Source organism: Propithecus coquereli, unplaced genomic scaffold (genome assembly GCF_000956105.1).
Source record: "Propithecus coquereli isolate 6110/MARCELLA unplaced genomic scaffold, Pcoq_1.0 Scaffold11, whole genome shotgun sequence".
Lineage (NCBI taxonomy): Eukaryota > Metazoa > Chordata > Mammalia > Primates > Indriidae > Propithecus > Propithecus coquereli.
The window spans coordinates 8,824,956-8,830,950 of NW_012134969.1; positions in this window are offsets into that span (position 1 = coordinate 8,824,956).

Here is a 5,995-nt window from a genome sequence, read left to right on the forward strand (position 1 = left end):
ATATAACGATATAGATGAACATCAAAGACACACTAAGTGAAAGAAGCCAGACAAATATTTACATACCATATGATTCTGAGGGCTGAACTCTGACCTTTTTTCTTTTGCCCAGATTCCTATCTAAAAGGCCTGGTGAGTCATACCTACAAACAATAAAATCTCACTGAATGGATTTTATTAACCTGGCATAATGTGATTTACTTTCCAACCTGATTCTGGTATAGCATCATATGACAGATCACTTTATCTTACCTCAAGCATTCTAGCAGACCCCGATCTTAACTCAAGCATTCCCTTCTCCTGACTCCCTTTAGACAAAGCTTAACTCTTTCAACCAGTTGCCAACTAAAGAATCTCTAAAACCCACCTATGACTTAGAAGTCCCTGCTTTGAGAAGTCCTACCTTTTTGGGCCGAACCAATGTATACCTTCCATGTATTGATTTATGGTTTTACCGCTAATTCCTGTCTCCATGAATATATAAAACCAAACTATAACGTGGCCACCTTGGGCTCATTTTCTCAAGACCTCTTGAGAGCTTGGTCCCTGGGCCAGGGTCACATACATTTGGTTCAGAATACATCTCTCTAAATTATTTTACAGAGTTTGGGTTCTTCTATTGACAATTCCATTTGTATGAAATTCTAGAAAAGATAAAATTACATTAACAAAGCATGTCAGTGGTTATATGGGGCAAAGTGCTGGGGGAGGGGAGTGACTGCAAAAGTACATAAGGGAACATTTTGGAGTAATGGAAATGCTCTATATCTTGCTAGTGGTTACATGGCTGTATGCCAAAACTCATCAAAGTATACAATTAAAACGGGTGAACTGTATGTAAATTATACGTCAAAAAGTATAACTTTACCTTTAAAAAGATAAAAGGTAAAACCACTTAAAGAATAAAAATAGAATATACAACTCCAACCATTGTGGGGAGATAGGGAGTGAGATGGAGTTTTCAGCTCCAAGGAGTTGAGTTCTCTGTCTCTCCTGCATGCTCTGTCCCATGGACTTTGCCTCCTACTTCAGCAACTGATTCCTAGGCCACAATATGGACTTTGACATTGCCAAGAACCATCCACGTGTGAAATCTTAAGACTTTATGGTCTTGTTCTCTTCCCAACTATTCTCCCTTGCCCTGTGTGTACTGTTCTTTAACCTGTAGTTCTTTCAGATCTCTAGTTCCTCAAATGTTTCCCTTTCCCCACTGTGAACTTCCAGGCCAGCACTAGAAACAGAAATATATTACAAGCTACATATGTAATTTAAAATATTCTAGTAGCTATGGTTTGAAAAGTGGAAGGAAATATATATGATTAATTTTCATAATATATTTTATTTAACCCAATATATCCAAAACATCTTTTCTGTGTGTAATTAACATAAAAAATTTTATCAATGAGATATTTTACATTAATTTTTTTGCATGAAGTCTTTGAAATCCTGTGTGTATTTTACATTTATAGCACATCCCTATTCACACTAACCACTTCTTAAGTGCTCAATGGCCACACATGTCAAGTGGCTACATGTGGGTTGCTGCCAGTCTAGACTTCACCTCCTTCACAGAGATATTCAGCCTAGATACTAAGGGTGTCACTTCAACCATCCTTATATCAGCACCATTAAACTCTCTCATATCAGCATATTTCTGTTTTTCTTATCTGCATAATCTCAGTTTTGGATTTATCCAAATCTCTCACTGCTACAGATGTTGACACAGTACCCACTGGCATCACCTCCAAGCAGTTCAATAGACTTCATCTACCTGAGCTTCCTCTCGTATTGTGACAACAATAACCAAAACTTCACTACTCAGAATTTGATTGTATGTGAATAACAAACATGAAAATTCGACTAAAAACTGAATTCTCCTCAAGATTTCTGCCCCAACATTCTCTCTACAGATGACCTAATTTTCTTTTTCTTTTTTTTTTTTTTTTTTGAGACAGGGTCTCACTCTGTCACCCTGGCCAGAGTGCAATGGTGTGATCATAGCTCACTGCAACCTCCTACTCTTGGCCTCAAGTGATCCTCCCGTCTCAGCCTCCCAAAGTGCTGGGATTACAGGCATGAGCCACCACACCTGGTGAGATGACTTAATTTTCTATTTTATAGAAAAAATTGAGGCTCTCAAAATTCCTTTCCTTCTATAATATTATCTTCATCCATACACATCCTCATCTCCTCCTCCTTTCTCGGAAGCAAATGTTTGTCCCTCATCTAGTCCAAGGCTACTTGTTTCACTGGGCTCCAAAAACTATCCCTTCAGTCCCACCTAGACATTTCTTGTTCCCTCTGCCTCTAGTATTTTCATGCTTTCTCTCTTTCCACTGGTTTATTATCCCTCAACATAAAAAATCATACCTACAATTTCCCTGTTAATAAAATACTCTCACATTTTTGTGATTCCCTCTACCCTGTCATCACCTTCTCTTCTTCCTTTCGTGGCTAAGTTTCTTAAAAGTATCCTACACTCCTTGCCACCTCTGACCATCCCACCTCAACCACTGTAGTCTGGTTTCTCCCCAACACATCATGACCACCACGTTGTCAAATTCAATGAGTGCTCTTCAATTGTAACTGTCAGCTTCGAGCATAAGCACTGCTTATGGCTACAATATCTTTCTGACCTTGCTGCAGTGTCGTAGTTATGAGCTAGACTCCAAAATCATACTTACCTGGATTCTAATTCTGGTTCTACCACTTACTGGCGGTGGGTCCTGAGGCATATAACTTAACCTCTCTGTGCCTCAGAGGTAATAATTGTACCTACTTTTAGGGTTGTTTTGAGGTTTAAATGAGTTAATAGCTAACACTTATCTGGTCCTAATCTAAGCACTTTACATGTATTAATTCATTTAAAATAGTACCCAACTCTTTGTAACTCGTATGTGTTGTCTACAATAAGAGCATTTTGTTATTTCTGGCTATTACCCAGTTTAGAAGCTCCCCTGGCTGGGTATCCACAGCTTGGCAACAGCTGCATAGAAAAGAGGCAGGACCTTCTCTCACTGTTCCCTCTCCCTGACCCTCACCAGTCTATGCTTGCTGCTAAATGGGCTGAATTGTCCACCCTGCCCCCCAAAAGATGTGCTGGAGTCCTAATGTGCAGTACCTCACAATGTGATCTTATTTGGAAACAGGGTTGTTGTAGATGTAATTAGTTAAGACGAGGATTAGGGTGGGCCCCCAATCTGATATGACTGGTGTCCTCATAAAAAGGGGAAACTTAGACTCAAGGACAGCACCCAGGAAGGAAACATAATGTGAAGAGACACAGGAAGAAGGTGGCCACACGCAAGTAAAGGAAAGAGGCCTGGAACAGATCTTTCTCCCCCAGCCCTCAGAAGGAATCAACACTGTGAACACCTTTATTTTGGACTTCTAGCCTCCAGAACTGTGACACAATAAATTTGTTTGTTTAAGCCATCCAGTTTGTAGTACTTTGTTACAGCAGCCCTAGCAAACTAATAAGTCGATGGGACAAAGGGAGGAATCCTTTTCATGACTGTCAACATTGGGTGGGAGAAAAAGAGTTGGGCACCTTTGTCACCTTCTCCTCTAATGCTGTTATCAACTTAAGGTGACTGAAATCTGTGCCCATTGCTCAATCCTTAGGAGCAGTAGTCCACCCGAATGCAAGCTATAACAGCACTCTGGGTACAGGCTTGTGGAGTAGTTTTGCTGTTGTTTGTTTCCACTTAAAAGCAGTCTTTTTTTTTTACTGAGTGCAGATGTTGCAAATGTTGACCATTTGTAACATTATACTTGAGAGTCCCTACTGTTATCACCACACTACAGAGCCAGTGGAAGAAAGCCAACCAGATGACCAGAGCAAGGCCAGTTGTGAGTATGTGTGGAGGGCAGAGTAATGTTTTCCCATCTCCACTCTCCAAGGTGGCCACATCCTGCTCCCTGGAACCTGTGCATTTGTTCCCTCACATGGCGAAAGGGAATTAAGTTGCACTTTTGCAACTGCCTGACTGCACAATGGCTTGCTGATGCTGCAGACAAAACTGCTGCCTCTTATGAAAAGGACTTTATGGTGAGTATTGAGCTTTTTCCAAATTCCTGAATCAAGGACTTTTGCCTAGAAACCAATGAACTGATATGATAACCCTTTACCACCAAGCAAAATAGTAGGTCATGAATGAGCTAATGAGTACTAACTTCCCTTTGTTTCCTTTAAAAACCACACCCCAAAATAGCTGGTCAGGACACAACTTCATATGCTTCTGGAATCAGTGCTCCTCGATTTGCAATTCTGAGACCACTAGGAAACCTCTTTACTTGGATTTCAGTCTCTGTGACTCTCTGGTTGACACTTGTTATAGTGAACACATTCAGCACTTACAAGTAAAATATGACTAGGTATGTTCACAATAATCCTGTAAGCGAGGTACTGTATTTTTACACAGAGAAGTTTAGTTACTTTGCTGTATTAGTTTCCTATTGCTGGTGTCACAAACTATCACAAACGTAGTGGCTTAAAACAACATAAATTTATTACCACAAAGTTCTGAAGGTCAGAAATCCGTAGTAGATCACATTGGGTTAAAATCAAGGTGTCAACCGGACTTGGTTTCTTCAGGAAGCTCTAAGAGGGCAATTTGTTTCCTTTCCTTTTCCAGCTTCTTGGGGCCCCTTCCTCCATCTTCAAATCTCCCTCTGACTCCGCCCTCCTCTCTGGCCCACCTTCCACTTCACAGGATCCTCGTGATTACACTGAGCTCACCCAAATAATCCAAAATCATCTCCCTATTTTAAAGTCAGTTGATGAGCAACCTGAATGCCATCTGCAACCTTAATTCCCTTTCGCCACGTGAGGGAACAAGGGAGCAGGACCTGGCCACCTTGGAGAGTGGAGATGGGAAAGCATTACTCTGCCCTCCACACTTGCCCAAGGTCACACGGTTGGCAAGTGCTAGCTAGCCCTCAGTGCTGTGCCCGTAAAACTTACCTGCATAGTCTGTTTGCTTAAACTGGAGGCAGAACTCATGCTGCTGGGCGGGGAGGAGGGTACTTTCCCTCAATATTATTAGCCTTGTCCCAAAACAACGTGGAGCAACAGCTTTAAGACGTGCTCTTCCTGGGCCCGGCTACTCCGAGAACAGCGCCTCCCGCCAGACCCAGGCGGCTTCCTTTACCGTAACCAGAGAGACAACCAGCCCAGCGCGCTCCGCGGAAGCCGCCAGTGGCGGGGCGGGGAGTCGACGCGGGTCGCCAGGGACGCGGGTGAGCGGCGCCTCTGGAGGAAGGAGCGCGGCGGGTGGTCGCGGCGTGGGGCCTGGGGAGCTGGGGGTCCCTAAGCCGAGCGGGCTCGAGTGGCAGACGCGCGCCCCGGCTCCGCCCCGCCGTCCAGGCCGCAGACCCCCTGCCGCCCGCGGGGCTCAGGGCGCGAGTCGGGGCCACATGCCTCCTTGGGGGCGGGGCGGTGGTTTCCGGGAATAGGGATTTGGTCGCGGGAGAACGGGGTGACTAGTCTCCCCGCTAGTGCGGTTACTGCGCGTTCGCTTGCTAAGCTTAGCCTGTCTCACCGGTGATCCCACTTATGGGCATTTGCAAAACACTTTATTAGGATGTTTTGCTTTGTTTTGGTTTGGGATTTTTTTTTTTTTTTTTTTTGCTATAACGTGCGAAGAGACCAATAGATACACTTGACACATTCAGATCATATTCAGGTCTTGTGATGGTCTTATGGGTGTAACACTGAGAAAGGGCAGACAGGACCAAATGTGGTTTTCGGCTAAGAAAAGTCTGGTTGCTCTTGCTTTTCAGTTACTCTCCGTTGCATAGAATAAGGCCCCGCAGAAACAAAGAGCAGAAATATGGGAAAACTTGGCTTCCTTGTTAAGTCATGTAATACCAGGGGTCAGTTAGAATAATGGTAAAAAACTTCTTTGACGTGCCTAAACACACTCCAAGATCTAAATGTTCTTGAAAAGAATTGTTTTTGAAGACAGTGCATCTGATTTGGTTATATGGAGAA